Raw genomic sequence first — 22,523 nt, forward strand, 5'->3', positions numbered from 1 at the left:
TATACTAGGTGATTTCAGATGTACTATAAAAATCTATTTGAGTATCTCACGGTTAATACTCCACAAAATTACTGAGTACCATGGTCTCACAATCTAGTAGATGTGATCTATTCCAAGACCACTGTTTTCCCCCTTAAATATGTTTTCTTAGAGAATCGGCTGATAGAAAATCAAGGAAGGAATTCCCATTGTGTCTCAGCGGGTTACAAACCTGACTAGTATCCATAAGGATGCAGGTTCAATCCCTGGCCCGCTCGGTGAGTTAAGGATCCAATGTTGCTGTGAGCTATGGCGTAGGTCATAGACGTGGTTGGATCTCATGTTGCTGTGGCTGTGATGGAGGCATATGGCTACCGCTCTAATTTGACCCCTAGCCTGGGAACTTCCATATGCCATAGGTGTGGTCATTAAAAAAAAAAAAAAAAAATCAAGAAAAAAACGATTAACTTTAAAATTTTAGTGAGTGGCTAGGTTTGATTCTAAGTCACTCAGGAAGGATAAAGAGCATCAAGTGTTAGCAGTTATTTACAAAGGAATATTATACTGACTTATGAGTGCTTCCTAAATTCAACCCATTCTCTGGTACCCACTTACCATATTTACTGACCCTAAAATGTCATTAATAATAAGGTGTACCATTATTTTGTGTCAACTAAGAAAAAATATTAAAATGCTCCATCATTAATTGTAAGGTGAATCTTAATTTCAGATATGTGAACATGTAAAAAGAAGAAAGAAATGAAAGAAGGAAAGAAAGAAATGCCTTGGAAACCAAGAAGTCACATCACTGATACAGCCTGAAGTACAATCAGACTTTGTTGGATTGTTCCAAAATCTCCCATATTTTATATGGAGCACTTCATTGGATAAGAACTAAAATGGATTTGGGCTGAAGTTTGTGTGAAGTAATGGAGCATAGATTGTTCAGTGAGATTTATATTCATTTTCATTTAAAATTTTACCTTTATATCTTCAAAATTAAAATTTAAGAAAATAATATAATGAAATGTCCATGTGTTAAAAATTTCCATACAAGAATCTAAGTTTATGTAACTAAGTAAAAAACTCGATTGTAAGACACAATTTTAATGTACTTTAAAAACATGATGGTCTTGGAGTCAGGGGATCTCAGATCTAGAAGAAGCCACAAAGGGATAGTACCTGTCATACTTACGCTTTGTAGTAAAGGCTTTTCCAGTGCTACTTTACATGAATGCGTGATCTGTTTAAGCTGTATCATTATTTCTCTTATGTCAATTAACCTGTTATCTACATTTTAAAATTCCAATTACTTATTAATCAAGTAATGTATCACCTAATGAAAGTGATACATTTAAGAAGGAACAAAAATATTGAGTTTTTAAATTACATGCCTTGATATAAATTGCATTATACATACCAAAGAAAACTTGTACTAGATTAGCTGTCATTTAATTGGTTTACCAAGCTACAAATGATTTACTTTTATTAATAAACTCCATAACAAACTACTAGAGCCCTTGTATCTACCTTGTCATAGCTAAGTGAAAAGTCAAAAGTGGGAGAACTAGGCAGCTGAGTTAATTTGATTGTTACTGCTATTTTTGGCTTGGATTTTGCTAAGGTGGCTAAAAAAGAACCCAATATTTGTCTCAAGATGTTAGAGAAAAAATAACTCACATTTTATATCACTGATATTAGTGTTTTGACTTTTTATGTGAAGTAAAAAATATTCTTTATAGTTATTAAAATATCTCTTAAGACATTAGGTTATTTTCCCTAGCATTATAATTGATTCATCCACCAGAGGATGCAATAGAGCTTTTTGCAGATGAAAGACAATGGAAAAGAGCAAGTCTGCAGAAAATGAGAAAGTTAGCTGTCTGTCTATTATGTTATATATCTATCTATACAGATTCGTATGTAGAACAGATCAACTAATAAATAAAAGCCAAGTGACAACTCCCTCAGATATTAGATTTTGCTTAATCTAAAATTGCATGGAAAATGAATTAGCAAAACAATCATCACATAATTATTTTAAGTTCCATTTCAGATATCAGTTTCTTTTATGGCCAAGCTTGACTTACTAAAATTCCCTTTATATTTTTCACTCATTTGAATTACCAGAGATGTAATTTTTACATGAACCACATTTTGTCTCACTAGCAATTTCTAGCTCCTGTGGTCTGAATGTGTGAGACACATTATTTTTTGAAGCATGAGGACCAGAGAGTATTTCCAGGGTACCTTGGGAAGATATTTAAAGAAATCCTTTTTTATTTCTTCTCATGCAAAGTATTTGTGAATAAATAAACATGTATTTGTTAAAAAGAAAATAAAAAATTTGGTCCCAGCCCATATTCTCAAGTCATTTCCTTACTGTAAATTATCATACAGATTGAGTTGTTGGTATCAAAGCCTATTTGAATTTTTTTTTGGTAAAAAACTCACATCCAATTCAACAGGAGATATAAGATACATTTTGTGCTTAATAGTGTTTCTCTTTAAAAGTGCCTCTGTAATGAGCAATGGAATGAGAAGACAAAAAACTATCAAGTAATACAACACCTAGACACAAATTACTTTAATCAGAAATACTGCTGTGGACAAAAAAGAAATCTAAGACCGGAAGCGTTAACTTTATGTATGTACACAATAGCACTTTTGGATAGTTCCCAAAGGCACAGGGCTTACTACTTCCAAAAAGTACCCACTATTAAGGTGACATAGGTCTTGTCCCTTGAGCCTCCTTAAAGAAACAACAACTGTTCAGTAGCAGTGTAACAGATGTTAAAAAGAATCATTAGCAATCTAAATGTTTTTCTGAGCAGATGTCCCACTTCTGCTGTTGCTAACTTTGCGGGGAGTGAAGTGGGATGCAGTGAGGAGGGGGGGAAGGAAGAAGAGTTGAAAGGAATCAATAATAAGCAGATCTTCATAAGAATTACTTATCTAATTATATCAAAAGGAGGATTGAGGTGCTGTGTTTTTTAATTGCTGCTGCTTGATGAAGAAAGAAGGTAAACAAGCCAAGGGAAGAATTAAACTCACTTTGCTCCATTGACTTGGTGCATAGCTTTGGATCAATGTATAACAGAGAGACAAGCAGTATTATAAAGAGATTTAATTGTAAAATTGCAATTGTGCACTTTTCAATACATATCAATAGGGAATAAGAAGGAAAAAAGAATGAGTGAAAAGAATGAAAATAAGGAAAAATCAGTCCACCTACAAGATGAACCTATAAATGGGATAAGAGAAGTTATTAGATGAGGTGACTGTGGTGGTAACTTTATTTCCTTAGGGGCAAAGTAAGGAAGATTTTTCTCAGGCATTTTTCTTTTCCTCTGAAATACCTCAACTGGAAAGAATTCTCTATGTAGAGAAATTTATCCTCAACCAAGTCTTTCTGTATTTTGAAATTTCCTTTCTTCTCTACAAAGACAGAAAATAAATATACATGTTAATTAATTATTTGCACCTTCAAAACACCATCCCTTTAATGTTTGAGAGTAAAGGGAAAGAAGTATTAGAGGAATATAATCTTATAATTTTATCTTTCAAATGAGTAAGCAAAATAATTATAGGCTATTGTAAACTCATGGTCATTAATAATATAGGAAACTCAGTGAAAGTATAAATTATGCATTTGATATATTTTATGCACCATGAAATGTACTGGTTAACAGTTTGATGTTGTCCATATATACTCAGATTTCTGATTCAGTCATTTTAACAAAATATTTTACAACACAAAATTATGTGACAGCAATATAAATTACTTCCACGATTAAAAAGACATTTTAATACACTGAAAATATGAATTTAGTTTGCATTTGTGAAAGCTGAAAAACCCAAAGGCAAATCCCAGTTCTGTAACATAAGTCAGATGCTACCATTTCACTTTTTTGTCTCAATAATAAAAGGTGCCAGGCCACAGAGCCATGCTAACATTGTATTGGGGGAACAACTAATTTTAAACATCAGTTTTGAGTGGCAGATGACATTTACTCAACAAATGCTCATTGGAAACCTATTTTAAACCCAACAGTGTGTTAGATGCTAGAAATTAGAAAGATTAAGGAAATGTTACTACTGAAAATTAGTTTATAGTCTAACAAATGAGAAGCTTAGTCCCTAAGCAAGATAATACTATATATAAGTTATGCACCTAGGGATTTAGTGAGCTCTGACAATGCAACAGAAGGTTTGTTCCTACTAGAGCCAGCGAGGAAGGACTGAGAGAGCAAATGAAGTTTCATTTCTGGTAGTCAGCTGCATTAAAAGTTAGCTGAATTGTGGAAAGTTCTTAGAAATCATCATAAATAACATTAAATTAAAATGCATCAACAAAACTCATCAAAATATAATCTTTCCAAAGCCAAGTGGAGCTTGTTTCTTCTCAACATTGAAGTCTCCAGTAACACTAGCACAGTTTTGCAAACTGCCATGATACAAGGAAGCATTGGTGACATACAGGTGAGATAACTTCATTGTTTGAATTACCAAATCCTCTAAGATTTGCAACTTTGCTATATCTGCAGTATTACTATCCATAACTTAGAAAGGATAATGCAGAACCAGTCAGTTACTCATCTAATGTGGAATCTTAATGTGACATGATTTCTGAAACTGATATATTACTATACATAATTGGAGAATAATTTAACATTCTTAAGAATAGTGCATTTAATAAAAACCATTGTAATAATAACAACAGAAGCAAACACAGATATAATATTTGGCATATGCCATGTATCTTTCTTTATAGATAATAACGCATTTTACCTTCATGACAGTCCCATAATATAGGTGGCTACTATTATCTCCATTTTATAGATAAGTAAACTGAAGCAAAGAGAAGTTGGTCTTACTTGTTCTAGGTCACCTAGCTAATAGATGGTAGGGTTATATTTGAAAAACTCAACCTGGTTCTAAAGTCTGTGGTTTTAACCATTCCACTACATTTCTCTGCTCACTAAAAGATATAGGAATGCAAGTGGAAAAATATTTCTTTTCAGGTAATGCAGGAGAAAAAGGCAGGGGCAAGAGGAAATCTTCAGCCTATAATATTAAGTCCCACAATCTCTCTTAACCATCATAATTATTTAAAATATAAATACAGTAATGCAATATGTCAATAAAGGAAGGCCGTTCTTAGAAATTTTACATCAGTTCACTAAAGAAAGAACATAATAAAATACACGTCCTTTCAAAGTTAAAATTTGTGTACAGGCCCTAAACACTGTTTCTCTTCTCTAGTCAGAAATTCTTGAAAAGAAACTTTGGATCTTGAGATGAAAAAAATCTATTAGGTCATCTTGTCCATCTCACCGCCAGTAGAGAATTGTTCCCGACAGTAAAGAAGTTAACTTATTGACAGCACTCTTTAAGCAGCAATTTACCAGGTGAATCCCTAAAGGCAAGAATGACTTCTCTGGTTTATCTTTGCCTTCTTATCATCAGTATAGTTAGGAGACCCATTCAATCTTCTCTGCTGGATGAGGAAAGGACAGGATTCTTGAAAATGTTTCTAAACTGCAGTAGATTAGACATATAGCTAATAGAATTTTGATAGTTTAGGCTTGTATCACTGTTCTTCCTTCATATTTAGGCTGCATATGCATGCACATGTGTGCATGTTCATGTAAGAGATAATGACAATGGAATTCTACAATATCAAATTTTATTTTATAAATTGTTTAACATTCTGTTTAATGAATAAGAAAGTATGTGCAATGAGCTAACAGAAAATATGGGAAAAATGTGTGATCCTTAAATGTATTCAAAATAATGAAATCTCATTGTCAAAAGTGTATATTTTAACCAATGTCTTATTCCTTAGAATGATATACTTAAAAGGTAAGAAATGTACCGGGTCCTTCTTTCAGTTCAACATTTGTGCTGCTGTCATCATTTTCTCTATGCATATTCTATGGGATTATTTTGTACAAAACAGTTGTAAAGAAAATAGGTTTGTTATCAACAGTTCAATTAATACTAGTCTCTTTAAATTTCATGCCATTTTAGAAAAAAGGAGAGAGTACCTCAATCCTCTTACTGGATAGCCTAAGTTTATTGTCACTGTTTACATGTCTTATTTTAATTCTCACTCCTCTTCAGAAATTTGTGTTAACAAAAGAGCTAATAGTCTGTACAGTGCAAGAAGCAGCTATCTATCTATCTATCTACTGTCCAAATTGCCAAAAGGTCATCTTGCTTCAAAATATATTCTACTACCTATTTTTAAAGTAATGCATTATATATCTAAACACCACTGATAAACACAAATATTGTACATTGATCCCACATCCTCAATTATGGTAGACCGCTCTGTGACATCAGCAGAGAATGAAAAGATATCAGAAATGACAGAAGGGAGATGGATGGATGGAGCAAAAGGAAGATATGGTCAAGAGGTTCTTCTGAAAAACTTGTAGTTCAAATGAGTTTCAGAGGAAGGAGAGGAATGATGAATGAGCAAAGAGGGAGAAATGATAGTGTTAAGAACAATAAACAAAAACCAACTTGCTTGTATTTTATCCATACTTTGACATGAATGCCAGGACCTAGAGCCATGAGATGGTAGTCAACAGCTACTGATGTTAGAATGAAGGTTATGACTCTTTGGGACCCAATCAAACTGACAAGCTTTTGCATAGCGATGGAAACCAAAAAGAAACCAAAAAGACAACTTACAGAATGGGAGAAAATAGTTTCAAATGATGCACCTGACAAGGGACTAATCTCTAAAATATACCAAAAAACGCCAACAACCCAATTGAAAATGGGCAAAGGACCTTAAGAGACATTTCTCCAAGGAAGATATACGGATGGCCAATAAGCACATGAAACAATGTTCAACATCACTGATTATTAGCGAAATGCAAATCAAAACTACCACGAGATACCACCTCACACTATTCAGAATGGCCATCATTAATAAGTCCACAAATAACAAGTGCTGGAGGTGGTGTGGAGAAAAGGGAACCCTCCTGCACTGTTGGTGGGAATGTAAGCTTGTAGAACCACTATGGAGAACAGTATGGAGGTACCTTAGAAATCTATACATAGAACTACCATAAGACCCAGCAATCCCACTCTTTGGCATATATCCAGACAAAAGTCTACTTAAAAAAGACACATGCACCTGCATGTTCACTGCAGCACTATTTACAATAGCCAAGACATGGAACAACCCAAATGTCAATCGACAGATGATTGGATTAGGAAGATGTGGTATATATACATAATGGAATACTACTTGGCCATTAAAAAGAACAAAATAATGCCATTTGCAGCAACATGGATGGAACTAGAGACTCTTATCCTGAGTGAAGTAAATCAGAAAGAGAAAGACAAATAAATACCATAGGATATCACTTATATCTGGAATCTAATATAAGGCACAGGGAGCCTTTCCACAGAAAAGAAAATCATGGACTTGGAGAATAGGTTGCCAAGGGGAAAGGGGAGGTAGTGGGAGGGACTGGGAACTTACGGTAAATAGATGCAGAATGTTGCCTTTGGATGGATTAGCAATGGGATCCTGCTGTGTAGCATTGGGAACTCTGTCTAGTCACTTATGATGGAACACTTAATGTGAGAAAAAAGGATGTATACATGTATGTCTAACTGGGTCACCATGCTGTACAGCAGAAAAAAATATATAAAAATAAGTGATAAAAAAACACTCAAGAACTGAATAATATTACAGTGACTATAACCTGGAATATCTCCCATCTATGCGTATATTAAGACTTGTTTATTGGAGCAGGATTTTACTTGGTTTCACCTTGAATTTCTCTTTCATGACATTATAAACTTATAGTCTAATTGTACTTATTAACAATTTCATGCATATATGACATTGTTTCAGAAAATGGGTAAGGATTTTGATGTCATTGAAATATATGTTTCTCAGTGGTTATTTCCCCAAGTTTTCTAGGGGTTATTGCAACAGAAATATCATTATCATCTCTCTGTAGTCTCTGCACTACTGTTGATCTAAAGCAGAATGATGGCAAAAGGGGGATAAGCTATAAATAAATTTGTGATATCAGTATTTACTACCGTTCATATTTTGGGAATGATCTAGAAGAAGGGAGCAAAGACAGCTCCAGTTTCTCACCTTAAGTAAATTGCCTATTGTTAAGTCAGTATCAGTAAGTGAGGTATTTTTAAGTTAGTAAAGAAGGAGGTAAAAAGTACCTAATATCATGTTATATACCATGAATGTGAGGCTCCTAGAAGATAATCTAGATACAGTTTTTTTGTGGATATTTTATGATGGTACTGAAAAAAGAAATGGTACTAATTTAGGAATCACCAGCATACAGGAAAACATTGAAGGTATGTGAGATATAAGGCAGTGTATAATAAACCATTACAGTGAAAATATTTCAGATTAAGTTTCAGTGTATTAATAAGCATTCAGCTTCAAGTAAAGAACATATACAGGCTATATCTGACAATTTCAATAACTGGCAGGTTTTCACAATTTTTTAAAAAGATTATCACCCATAATGCTTTTAAAATCACAAATTCAGTAGAAATTCTTCCAGTGTTCACTTTGCAAAAGGGAAAATGATAGTTATGTTTCTGATCATGTTTTGGTGACTAATGGGACTTGGCACACATTTTTTATTTCTGTAGTGATAGGACATGTCACTGTGCTTTATTTGGAATCACTGAAACTTTGTATTTGCCACTTCAGCCTATTAAAAACCCATGGGGGAATCCTCCATGTGATGAATTAAATGTGGGGAAGGAAAGCAGTGCAATGACCAAAAACTCTTAGAATTTTGTCACTTTGTGCTCCTGTATTGCTTGCCATCCATTTGAAAGAGGGTTTTGGAACTGCACCAAGGTTAACTCTTAAGTGAGGGCATAAATCCAATTCCTGTTCCCTCTAGTTTAGATTCTAATGAGGAGAAGGTATTTGTTTTTAAAACGATTCCTATTGGAGGAGACTGAGTTCAACTGCAGACTTTGCTTTCTAGGTAAGAAGTCAGATTCTGCTGCTAAGAGAACAGTGCCAATACAGGTGACCTCCCCAAACACTGAAGGGATGCAGCACTTTAACATTTGCTGTGTGACTGTCGGTTCAAAGAGCCCCCTTTTCAATATGCTCAGAGATTAAATTCCAGTTTTGAATTTGTTCTATCCCTCTGAATTAGAGAATCGACTTACATTTGTCTGCTGAAATGAAAGTCAAAGTATTTACCAGATTGAGCAGTACAGCTATAGCTGGTTCATCTTAGTATTTTGCTGATGCCACCATATACGGATCATTGGTCTTAATCACTTTGTGCTCCAAGTATGGCTCCATTACTAAAATTTCTTTTTTGCCATTTCTTGGGCCGCTCCCATGGCATATGGAGATTCCCAGGCTAGGGGTCGAATCAGAGCTGTAGCACCAGCCTATGCCAGAGCCACAGCAACGTGGGATCCAAGCCACGTCTGCGACCTACACCACAGCTCACGGCAGCGCCAGATCCTCAACCCACTGAGCGAGGCCAGGGGTTGAACCTGTAACCTCATGGTTCCTAGTTGGATTCGTTAACCACTGAGCCACAATGGGAACTCCTAAAATTTCTATAAAATATGGCATTGTCATATTGATCCATGAAACTATGTATACATCCACATAACATCTACTAGTTTAAACATGGAAGGGTGGTGAAGTCCTTACTCTTGATACAGACATAAACTGACAACAGACCACTGGTATGGCTCATCTTGCTTAGGGTCCCAGAGCCAATATTTGGGAGACAACAACCCACTTCTAAACTTGGATTATTAGGTTTCTTAATATTATTAAAAGCCTGTTCAACTAGTTTATGGTAGAAAGTTGTGCCCAGTAGTATATTTGCTTAACAAGTATGTGAGCAGGATAAAAGGTGAGTATCTTTACCAAGTGTTTCATCTTTTTAAGCATAATATCACTAAAAAAAAGGAAACGACATTTCACATGATCACAGGCAGGCATTACATTTGTATTTTAAGTTGTCAATAAAACAAAACAGTTGTTATGTGACAGCACAGCATTTTCAGTATTAGCGTCCTATTCCTTCTTAAAACAATGCTCTTTTAATCTAAACTTTTGTGAACCCTAACAGGGGTACCTAACATATGAAATGTGAGCACATCATTTATGCTCTAGCTAACTTGTAGATACTAAACAGCTACTAAGAAGATGTCTGCCTGTATCCATTTCCTTTAAAGAGAAAGAAAAATACCTCTTTTTAAATGTGTTTATTTCTCATCATTTTTACAGATGTAAAAACAGACTATGTACTATGAAGCCAAGTATTTTTTATTCTGTCCAAAATAATTACCCAAATTATAAAAATTCTATTTTGGTCAATTTGCAAATACCGTGAGAATAAAAGTCAATTATATTAAATTCTGTGGTTTGTGTTGTAATTGACTTCCAGTTGGCAAATACGCGTTAATAGTAATTAATTATAATCAAAAAACACAGTTACCTATCAAATATGTCGCTGATTAACTGAATTTGAATATCCGGAAAGTTTAAGATTCACTAACATATTCCACATTTAATTAAAGAGCACTTTTTATGCATATCTTTGAACATTATGAGTGTGTAGATTCTATGCTTCTTTTTTTTAAGAGAAAAACTTATTGCCTTTCTCCTTACTGATTTAATCTGACAGTTTGTGTAATAAAGATAAATTTTTTTCTTCTATGTTCTTTATACATACACTTTTTTGTTATTTTTTCAAAGCAGATCATTTTATATTTATTTCTTTTTATATGGTAGGGGTTGCTCTGTATGAGAGTCATTTGTGTCATTGAACAAATGTGTACCTGTGAATCCAATCTGGAGTGAAAGGGAGGAAGAGCACAAAAGGGAGAGAATATAAAGCGTATCTGTGTGGAGCAGAGGACAATCAATTAGATTCATTATCTGCTCTACATTCCAGTCACTTCTTTAAAAGAAAGAGAGTACATAATACCATGGCAACAGTTAGACCTGCAGTCTGTTATGGTATATAATCATTAAGAGGTCTTCAGCCTCCCCTGAAAATAGATATGAAAAAAAAAAATCACAGTGGTTGCACAAACTCCCTACATTTATGCTGATTAAATGACAAGTTTGTAATTTACAGGTGTCTTATTGCCATGGGAATGCAATCATACAATTCCATTTTAGAATTCAAGGGCTTTTGAAACATGCTGCATGATTGTTAGCCAGGCTGCAAGCTAAGATTAAATTGAAAGGGTGGCATGTAGATTTTAGAACATGGTGTTGACATTTACTGGCCAATCACATTTTGCAACACTCCTGCATGACAGCAGATGTTGACCTTTCAAGCTTTCCCTATCTGCTTTCACGCATTACCTGCAGAAATTAACATAACGCTGCTTCCTGCTCTATGCTGCTATTAATGTCATCTGGGAATTGAGATTCATGAATTCAGTTATTACCCAGGCTTGAGACCCGTTTTATACTCTAAGCACAGAACTAACAGCTCCTGGGAGCTGGTATTTTTGGATGTTGCGTCAACTACCTTTGTGGTTGAGGGATAGCTGGAAGCGATGGAGTAAAAAAATGTCATAGGGAACAAGAGGAGAAATAGGCAAAGGAGGACAGTTTCAAGGAGAATGCTAAGGGCCAAATAATTGCAAATATATGGAATAGGAGAGCTTAAAACACGAAAAGGACACATTTTAAGTAAGTCAAATAATGGCATGAGTTTCACTTCTCTTGTTAACTGAACCATGAAAATGACACCCCTTAGAGTCTGTATGCAGTGAGCTCCAGGGTTTACTCCACAATGCCTGGGGCCTCTATTATCGATGATTTAGGAGGGAAACAATCTGAGGTAAAGCTGTCATAGGTAGCCCTTAGGACTTCTGTTCATAATTATGAGCCAAATTCTGTAGTGCTTCCTTCCAAATAAAAATCCTAAAATTCTCTATTATCTTGTCAGATATTTTTTGTTCCGTTTTTCCTAAACAGAGAGACTCTGCTTCTTAAATATTTGGAGGGGACTATTCAGTGGCGGAATGAAATTCTGACATATATTATTTTCTGGGAGAGGGATTAGCACCTCTTATAAGTCTTATTAACATAAATATCATTACAATAAATTATATCTCTAGAAATTGGTAGACAAAGATATGACATTGTCAAAATTTGCAGACTGTAAAGGAGGATTCTGAATTTTGTTTAACCTTTTCTCCAGGTTAGCTGTATGGATTTAGTAAATTTCCTGTCTCTCTGTCTTTTAAAGTCCTTGGAGAGCATCTATGAAATATCTTAGTCACGGTTCTGTGAATCTAGTCCTTTGAGATACAAGCAGATGCATTTATCTCAAATAGGAATTGATTAACAGAGCTCAAGATGTCATCAATGAGATATGCATATATAGGCTACTTCAATGGCATTGCTCTGACTTACCCTCCAGCAAACATTCTGTGCTGATTTGCATGTTTCAGCCACGGTGAATTTTCCAGGGGTTTGTCTGAAACCAGCACCTCTTACTGTATATATGAAATATACAAGCAGCATGATTTGAAAGGCCAAGAGCCACCCTTAAAAATATCTTTCCAGTTTAATTTCTTTGTGCTTGAGATTCTGTGTTTTGAAATTTATATGTATTAATGAATTGTTTAATACAAAGAAATGCTCTTGGGATAGGTGATAACAGTGTTAATAGTATTTTCCTGTAAATACACTGGCCTGGTTTCTTTCTTGTTTGAGAGGAAGGATGAGTACAGATACATATATCCAAATGCCAGATGGATATTCCAACTGAAAATCCTATAAGCACCTCAAATTAAGGATGTCCAAATCTGAACTGGTCATTTTTACCCCCAACCACTGAATTTACTTCTCTTCCTATACCAGAGAATGTGAGGTACACTTCCAGCTTTTTATACATTATACCATTTGGATTCTGAGAGGAATTGAAAGGATTTCAATTACATGATAACACCAGCTTTAAAGAAAATCATTCTGAGGGGTCCCACTGTAAGGATTTGGCATTGCTGTGGCTATGGCATAGATCATAGCTATGGCTTGGAGTCAATCCTTGGCTAGGAACTTCCATATGGCACAAGTGCATTCAAAAGAAAAAAAAGAAAACAAAAAAAAAGCAAAATGAGACCAAGTTATAGGGTGAAGAATTGGATGGAGATGAGCCAAGCATAAGAAGAATACAGGTAAGGGAGGGACATCTAGACTGTTATTGTAGTAATCCAGAATAGAGTGGTGATCATGAGAGGTGTTTAGGCTTAAGACTTATTAAGAAAGACTGAATAAAAATTGATAATATATATAAAGGATGATATGGGTGGAGGAGGAGTAGGATATAACTTTCTAATTTTTACTTCTAAAATATAGTATCTGCTGGTATTTCTCATTGAGGAAGAGAACACATAGCAAAACAGGTGTGGGGAAATATGTTCAGCTCATTTTTAGACATATAGTTTTGAAATCCTATAAGCAAACCAGCTGCACCTTTCTTTCAGCTTCTCCAGCCACATATGTGTTTTTCACAAAACACCACATAAAATGGAATCTCTAGCATTCTTTCTGTTCATGGTCCAAATTGGAACTTGCTTATTCCAGAGCCTTCTAGAAGAGAGCCGGTGGAGCAAAGAAGGGCTTGGTTTGTAAAATACTAACTAGTTGGGCCCAAGTCCCTGCTCTGCCTTTTGCTTACCAAGTGATCTTGGATGATGCACTTTGCATTTAAATTTATCTTTAAAATGAAGCTGTTAAAACCCATAGTGGTTTTTATGGGTTTTTACATATAATAAACATTCAAATGTGGTAATTTCTATTTTTAATACTTATTTTATTCTTACTCTGTTTTGTTTTGTTTGCTGCTTTTGTTTTCAGGCACCATCTCACCATTGACTTTTGCAGATGGTACAGTCTTCCTGGATAAGACCATCTATGCTCCCACAGGTTATCTGGGAAGTTTGACACTATTGTAGGACCCTCAATACATTACTGCTTAGTTACCCTCAACCCACAAAATAATGCATTAATGGGACTGGATGGGAATTAATCTGTGCAACTAGAGATCAAAGTAAGTATATGGGATACTGTAAATGTAGATTCCTAGCCCATTAAAATTTGACTGGTTTTTGAATCTATCCAAATGAGAAATTATGCTTCTGTATGTGAGTTTAAATTTTAATGTTGTGGTTACAGTTTTTCCTAATTTTTTTTCTGCTAAATAGTACTAAGAAGAATAGAGAGAACATCATTTTGTAAGAGGGACATGAAGATATTCTTTAAATTTAGAATATTGACCAATTTTTGATAAAAGACCAAATTGACAATTTGCCTTTAGAAGCTTCTAAAACATTTCTTTTTATGCAAAAGAGCCCCTCTTTACTTTTCTAGACCTCTTGATCAGGAATGTCTCACAAGAGAACTTGATTTTGGAAGGCAACTGATAAAGCAATTAAGGCAGAGCTTTAGATAGGTCAGTGTTTCCTAGTATAAAAAACAATCAGATTTGCATGATTTATCTTCAGAGTGGAATACACTAAGAAGTATTTATGAACAAAGCCCAAAGTGAGAATTTACATAAAAATAAAGTTCTTGTATTAAATTTTCAAAGGAAAATTAATTTTTGGAACTGAATTTCCAAACTGTCTCACACATACAAATGTTGAAATATAGAAAAAAAAAGAAATATAGTAAAAATAATTTGTATGGAACAAGTATTTATTCAGTGCCTATTATATGCCAGGTGGTAGAGAATGTAAATCTCATTCATTCTTCCCACATTTCTTCATTCTTAGGCAGAAGATACAATCCACATTTATATTCTCTTTCCCATGCTGCTTCTACACAGTCTACTCTCTTACTATATTCACACAAAATCTGATCTCCAAGATTGCCCATGTTTTATTAAATAGATCTTAAATATCGACGCCTATCTGCAGTCTCTTTTGTGCATTGTGTCTGCCATAGAGCCAGTTCAACTGGGCAGAGCCTGACCTTTTCCTTCCTCTTCTCTGTTCCCTATCATTCATGCACAATAGTTAAGAGGTCATGTCAGAATTTGCTTAGACTTGGCTATCTTATTGGCTAGAGAAAGGGGAATGGAAAGTATAGCAATCCCCACTCCAGTTTTATGGAGGCTCTGCATTAGGAGAGATTGAATACTTTCCCAGCCTTAAAGTATTTTGCTTCCATTTTATTATTGCGCTTTTTGAAAATAGCTTTCTCCATAGGGAGCTCCAAAAATAAAAGGGTTAAGTGGTAACGTCATAAAACATCTCCTAAACTTTTTATCCACTGGGTTTTATCAAGTGTTAGATGGAGATATTGAGGTCTAGAAGGCACAGAATGGTAGCTTATTCCCAAATTTTCCTACTTTTTTTTTTTTTTGGTCTGGAAATTATACAGAACCACACACTAAAATTGGAAAAAACATAAACTACATCTTCAATTAAAGTGCATGAGGAGACTCACTCTATAATTTAAATCTAAGTATGGTCAAAAACAACCAAGCACAGGACAAATGATGTGGGCAGTCATAGTTGTGGGGCCGTGTGTGAGGAAGATCAGGCTATGTGTAGGGGGCTCGGGTTGATAGCAAATATACTCTCCTAGAAAATATGTAATTTTTGAGCCTCACGTGTTGTGAGGGAGATTGAATCAAACAGTGTTCAATTTCTGGAGAAGTAGAAGCAGAGAAGAGAAAGTAAGGGTCAGGGGTCTACAGTTTTGTTCATGGAAGAAAGAAATGACTTTGAAAGCAAAGGGAACACCTGGAAGATAGCAACTCTCCCCTTTTTCAGACAGGGCTTGTGCTAACTTGGGGATGGAAGGTCCCCCAACCAGAGCAGATCCTGAGTGAGAGGTAAAGGTTACAGGTCAAACAGAACAGCCATCAATTAAAGAAGAGTTTTGGATATAGTGAAAGAATTGAGGCCTTCACCAGAGAAACCTGATAAAGTTCACCCTTCATCCTTTCAATAACATTTTATTAATACATGACCCAGGGAAATTCGACTAATTCAAATACAAGTAACAAAAGTATAAATACATTATTTCTAAAAAAAAAAAAATAGGAGTAGTAGATATGAAAGCAAAACTTACTAAAAAATTATTTCATATGAAAGGCATATAAAAGGTATATACCAACTATTTCAGTGCATCTATATATATATATATATATATATATATACACACACACACACGCACACACACACATATATATATTTCTTAGTGAAATCATTACTAAGAATTGAGTCTTTAAAATAGAAATATAAGTACTCAGAAAAGATATGGCTAAATAGCAGAAAGAAGAAACCATTAAATTTTACAAAATAATTTAAAAAAATTAAAAGGTGACATTTTTTCAGAAACTGCATAAATTCAAAGTGGCAATATGGAGAACAGACTCCTGAAAAGCACAGGAAAGAATGTGCAAGGTAAGACTAGAAAAATTAACAAAATGAAACAAAAGAAGTGTATAAAGGATTGGTGGTTAGGAAGGATATGAAATTCAGAATGTAGAATATAAGTGAAGAACATGGATCTTGCACACAAATGGAATCTACAAAGAAGCAAATGAAAATAAATGTAATTCAAACATTTCCCTAAAAATGAATCTACATATTAAAAAGTCACAGAAAAATAAGCAAGATGAAATACATTCTAGTAAATTTATTAGGTTTATAAAAGAGGAAGAACCATTTGGGCAGCAAGAAAAATAAAATAAAATTCACTTGCAATGTAATTAAAATTATCCTGACATCAGATTTCTTCATAGCAACATTCAATATTATAAGACAGTGAAACAATCCACACATACTAAAGAAAGAAAATGTGAGATTTCATAAGCAGCCAATCTCTCTTTCAATCATATAAGCCATAGACAAACAGTTTTGAGCCTAGAAAAAATGGAGACAAGAATGATAAAATATGGTATAAATATTACTCATTCTACCAATTGAATAATTTTACTACTAATATATGATGAAAGAAATGGAGGAAATTTGTCTCATTTCGAGTAACTGGACATCTGTAACATAAATATATCTATGTATAAACCTCATATCATTTTAATGAAGATATGATTTAAGGTGAAAATAAGTGTAAAATTTTAAGAATATATAAAACACCAGGAATAATTATTTTATTAGCTAAAATTACATAATTAAAGAAAGAAAAAAGAGAGGGGTATAAAATGATTCAAGCTAAATTTGCTGTTGATGTTGGTCTATTAAGAATGTAATACTGAATAACAGAAGAAAGAAGAGGTCTGGTTTATTATATATGGTAAAAGACTATGTATAGACACACATGCATATGTATGCATAAACAGAAAACAAAAAATATGATAGAAATAAATTCAAACATATGTTATATAAATAAATGTAAATTGGGTTAATTTGTACATTATAACAAGATATAAAACTAAATTAAAAATTCATCTCACTACTAAAGTGACAAAACAATATAATTCATAAATGTTAAAAATAAAAAGAAGGCAAACATATACCCAGTAAAAGTAAATAAAAAGTAAGTTGGTGGAGTTGCCATTGTGACTCAGCAGAAACAAATCTGACTAGGATCCATCAGGTTGCTGGTTCTATTCCTGGCCTCGCTCAGTGAGTTAAGGCTCTGGCATTGCCGTGGCTGTGGCATAGGCTGTTAGCTGTAGCTCTGAATATAGAGTCCTAGCCTGGGAACCTCCATATTCTGTGGGTGCATCCCTAAAACAAACAAACAAAAAGTGAGTTGGGGCTACATCCTTAAAATCAGATACAGTAGGAGTTCCCGTCGTGGCGCAGCAGAAACAAATCCAACTAGGAACCATGAGATTTCAGGTTTGATCCCTGGCCTTGCTCTGGGGTTAAGGATCCAGCGTTGCTATGAGCTGTGGTGTAGGTCACAGATGCGGCTCAGATCTGGCGTTGCTGTGGCTCTGGAGTAGGCAGGCAGCTGTAGCTCTGATTAGACCTCTAGCCTGGGAAACTCCATATGCCGCAGGTGCGGCCATAAAAGGACAAAAAACAAACAAAAAAAAGTAGCTAAAATCAGATACACAGTAGAATTCAGTCCCAAATGTGTTAAGGGAAAAGGAGAGCACTTTATAAAGTAATATATACATTTAATAATAAATATATAATATTATAAACATCCACTTCCCAAATAGCATAGCAAAAATACTAAGTTCCAAATATTTGATAATAAAACAATGATGAGTTTCTAGGGAAACAAAAAATGGCCTTTAATTTACTGTTGAGGTGAATTTCAAATACTACATTTTCTAATTGAGATTAATTTGGCAAAAACTTTTAAAATTCCAATTACACTTTCATTTTTACTACTAGGTATTTATGCTACAGATATGTATTCATACATGAAATAATTTATCTATAATTATATCTATAATTCATTGTTATATTATTTGTAATAGCAAGAGACTGGAAAAAATTCAAGTACCCATTATTTGTAACTGGTGAAATAATCTGGCACATAGGAAATTCTCTAGGGAGGATATGGAACATTTTCTAGTGTATATATGGTTAAGCGAATAAAAAAAGATCAGAATAGTGTGTGTGTATATCCATGTATGTGTATGAAATATCTTACAATTTCATAAGAAAGAGGGAGACTAGAAAAATATATTCACATATTTTCATATATGCTTCAGAGGGATACACTCATATACTAATCAAATGATTATCTATGGAGTTAGAAACAATCTAAATAATCTGTCAATTATACATGGAGGTGATTATTTATGGAGTTAGAAACAAGGGGGATGGTGCAGGATGAAGCTAAGACTTTGCAATATATACTTTTCTTATGCCATGGTACTTTTTGAACCATATACTGTATTACTTATCTTGGAATTAACCTAAAAAAGAAAAAGCAAAATAAAAAGTATTGCACAGTTTAGGGGGATCACTAAGACACATATTTGCTTTTTTAACAGCATCTGTGTAATAAGGGAAAAAAGAAGTGATTATAAAACTTATACATGGTGAAACAAAGAACAAAGTTTTATGAAATTTCATAAGATGGGTAGTCACATCTGGGTAATGATAATAAAAATATTCTCATAGGGAAATTAGCATTTGAGCAGGCCCAGCTTCATGGAATAAGATATGTGCTATTATTCAGAAGAGACCTGAACTTGGTATAATGCTCCATTATTGCAATCTGGAAATTCCAAAAAAGTTTTAAATAAGGGGTCCTATATTTTCATTTTGAACTGGACACCACAAATTATGAAGCTAGTCCAGCACTGGAGACAGAATTTGTACTTAACATTTCCTGTTGTAATCCTCTCAGCCCTAGGGTTTCTGAGAAAAACTTCCAGTTCAATGGAAAGTTGTGATATAAAGAGAAAGCAAGCATATGAGATATTATAATTCACATTACTTGCTAATTCTGTTTATTATGACTTATACTTTAATATATGATTCTTGTTTTAAAATCTGCCTTACCCCATTCTATACAATACTTATGTAATATGACATAGTAAATGACTATAAAAAAATATCCTAGAGGAAACTGTCATTCTAACAATGGATATTAAAAAGCAAGAACTCAAATTTTATACATAGGTGATACACAGGGGCAACAATAGGACTGCAAGAGGTGGGTCTGCTGGATTTCTTTCAAAGTTGTATTTACCTGTGGTCAAGACCATCTTTAAGTTCCCTTCAGGTTAACTAAGCTTTAGACAGGCTTCTTCCAGATCTGGACCACGGACTTCACTTTTCTTAGAGAATTTACTTTAGAAAGGTTGTAATTATAAATTCTTTCTCTACTCCTCTAAGTTGTAAATCTTTTTAAGAATTTCTTGCCTGTTATACAACCCAGAAATGTCTTTCTCAAGGACCCCCTGGACCTCCCTTTAAATATAAACATCAGGGAGTTCCCGTTGTGGCGCAGTGGTTAACGAATCCGACTAGGAACCATGAGGTTGCGGGTTCGGTCCCTGCCCTTGCTCAGTGGGTTAAGGATCTGGCGTTGCCATGAGCTGTGGTGTAGGTTGCAGACGCGGCTCGGATCCCGCGTTGCTGTGGCTCTGGCGTAGGCCAGTAGCTACAGCTTCGATTAGACCCCTAGCCTGGGAACCTCCATATGCCGCGGGAGCGGCCCAAGAAATAGCAAAAAAGACCAAAAAAATAAATAAATAAATAAAAATAAAGGAGTCCAGGGCTCCTTTAAAAAAAATAATAAAATAAATAAATAAATAAATAAATATAAACATCAAGAAAGAGAGATCCCCTATTTTCCATTTTCTATATGGAATGTCTGGCTGCAAGTTGTAAAACTATTTTCTTTTATGAAGACAGAAGAAAGCTTACTTTTCCTTTGGATAAAGCCCATTAGCCACAAAGATGACTTGTGATCACCCAATACCAGCTCTTACAGATTCTCCAACTTTTTGTTTTGGTGGAATTGAGCTCACACTCAATTCTGATCTCTAAGCTCTACTGTAGCATCCATGAGAAAAGTCTTCTTTGTCTGCTTAATTCTTTCCTCTATCTGGGTAATTTCTCCTTTGACACTATATATTTTGCAAACGTTGAGAAAAATGTCTGTTTTCTATGTTGAAAGGGAAGTGGTGATAGAGTCGACAGTTTTGTAAAGCAATGTGGAAACTGGGCTAAAATTTTATCCCGGTACCTGATAATTCATTCCTTTGAGGGCACTAGGGTGAGATTCAGTTTTAATGGATCTAATATGCTAATAATTAAGCAAGTAGTTTATCAGTAATACAAAATAAGGCATCCACAATGTTTATGTTTCAAAGTAGATTGAAAGTAAAATGAGATTAGAAACATTGTCCCAGCCTTTATACAGATGGCCCCTTTCCTGGTCCTAGCAGCCTCAAGATAGATCAATGAGTTTTGTTTCCTGGCTTGCTCTCTGCCAGCGGTTGCCTGGTGGTGATTTAGCTTTCCTTTTTGTGCTTGATGTGATGCCATATTTTTCTTAAAATCCTCTACATCTCACATGTGATTTTTCAAAGCATTCGTTTTTCATTCAGTGCTTTTGCAGGCCCCCCTCCATTTTAAAATGCTGAGTATTATCCTCACTGCTCCAAAGAAATGGACCTCATATTTCAACACCTCATCTAATAGGATTTTTGTTTCTGCTCTGATGAAATGTGGCTTAGATGTATTTATTTTCTATACTCCTCTGCTTGCTGGAAAAGTTCATACTAAGTAATGTGAATGCATTCTTTGTTTCTGTATTGAAGAGTGTTTACAAAGAAAAAAATAAAAGAGGGCCTCTGTATGCAAATGGAATCTTTGGCACAGAGTTCCACCTAGTTAAACACCTAAATATGCCCCCTGCAGAAAAGTAGGTGCTGAATTGTGCACCGATGTCCTTAAAGGCATTAATTAGACCTTTAATTTTATCATGTGGGAAATGTGCTCAAGTCAAGAAACACCTGGTGAAGACAAATACGAAAGGAAACAATCAAATTAAAGTGTCTTGATAACAGCACCGAAATATTAAACAAAATGCATTGTGATTAAACAAACAGGGAACTACATACACAGAGGAAAAGGAAAGAAAACTCATACAGAGGCTTCTAACTTCAAGTATAAAATAGAAATGCGAATTGAACTACTAAAGTATTCCCAGAAAGGAAAAAAAATGCCCAGTTTTTTGAGGCAAAATTCACCATTAGCTCATGGAGAAAACATTAATACCTGGTATTGAATGGATTTTGGTGCACTCCTTAATTTAAATGGCCTTTTTAATGAAAAATTTACACAATATAAGTAGATGAGTCATTCCTACTGAACTTCACTAATATAGAAATTTAAGAAATTCTTCAAGGCCAATCATTCATGGTAATTAAATATTTCTAAATACAGTAACTAGTCAGGACAGAGTAATAGTAGAACTATTTTTTAATGACAGGTATATGCAAATATATACCTATGAGTATATATACATAGATTGTATGTATACATTACACATACACACATATGTGTATATAATTATTACTGGTTTTCACTGGGGAAAGAGTATATTTCTGCATATTATTTGATGCTCTAAATTGCCCCTCCCATAATCTACAAATCATTTGTAAGGCATTTCTACTGAAGGGCAGAAGCCATTCCAGTACTGGTACTCCTTAAATTACCTCCAATAAATGATAGTAGGGAAAGCACACAGGTATGAATCATAAAGTTCCTTCTCAGAATGTACATTTAGCACTCTGGAACTGTGAAATACAGACTACCACATGTCCTAGAAGTTAGAGAATCCCCTTATTGAACTTAGGATGTGGTTTTCTTCATTTTTTAAATTCATTTCCTTAATTTTCCCCAGAAGCCATTATTCCTTTTGTTAATTTATCTAAAATAGTGACTTCAGTAACCTCTTAGTATTGCGATTACTATAAGAGAATTATAGAACAAATGGAAATGGAGAAAACTAACATGCCTCATCTCAGAAAATAGAATTTGTAATCCTGTGTGAATAATATCTTTCGGATATTTGGATATTAGTAGGAAAACCTATATTTTAATATAACATGTTATTTTGATTG

At 34.4% G+C, this 22,523-nt stretch overlaps 1 protein-coding gene and 1 long non-coding RNA gene across 7 annotated transcripts in view; one reads left to right on the forward strand and one right to left on the reverse strand.

Moving 5' to 3' along the window:
- Positions 1 to 3,794, forward strand: part of LOC102165728 (uncharacterized) — a 582,163-nt gene extending 578,369 nt beyond the window's left edge. For 2 of the 3 annotated variants that reach the window (XR_014810753.1, XR_002345876.2), the window contains exon 5: positions 710 to 2,342. This is a non-coding gene — a long non-coding RNA (uncharacterized LOC102165728). Of the gene's footprint in view, positions 1 to 709 lie in introns of all 3 variants that reach the window. The other variant, XR_014810751.1, reaches the window with a different exon arrangement.
- Positions 1 to 22,523, reverse strand: part of LOC106504458 (uncharacterized) — a 1,793,907-nt gene that overhangs the window by 244,539 nt on the left and 1,526,845 nt on the right. The window lies entirely within an intron of this gene.

Source organism: Sus scrofa, chromosome 7 (assembly GCF_054392235.1).
Source record: "Sus scrofa isolate SSC_HxYL_T2T_F1_AM1 chromosome 7, Sscrofa_HxYL_maternal_Yorkshire_Landrace_v2.0, whole genome shotgun sequence".
Taxonomy (NCBI): domain Eukaryota; kingdom Metazoa; phylum Chordata; class Mammalia; order Artiodactyla; family Suidae; genus Sus; species Sus scrofa.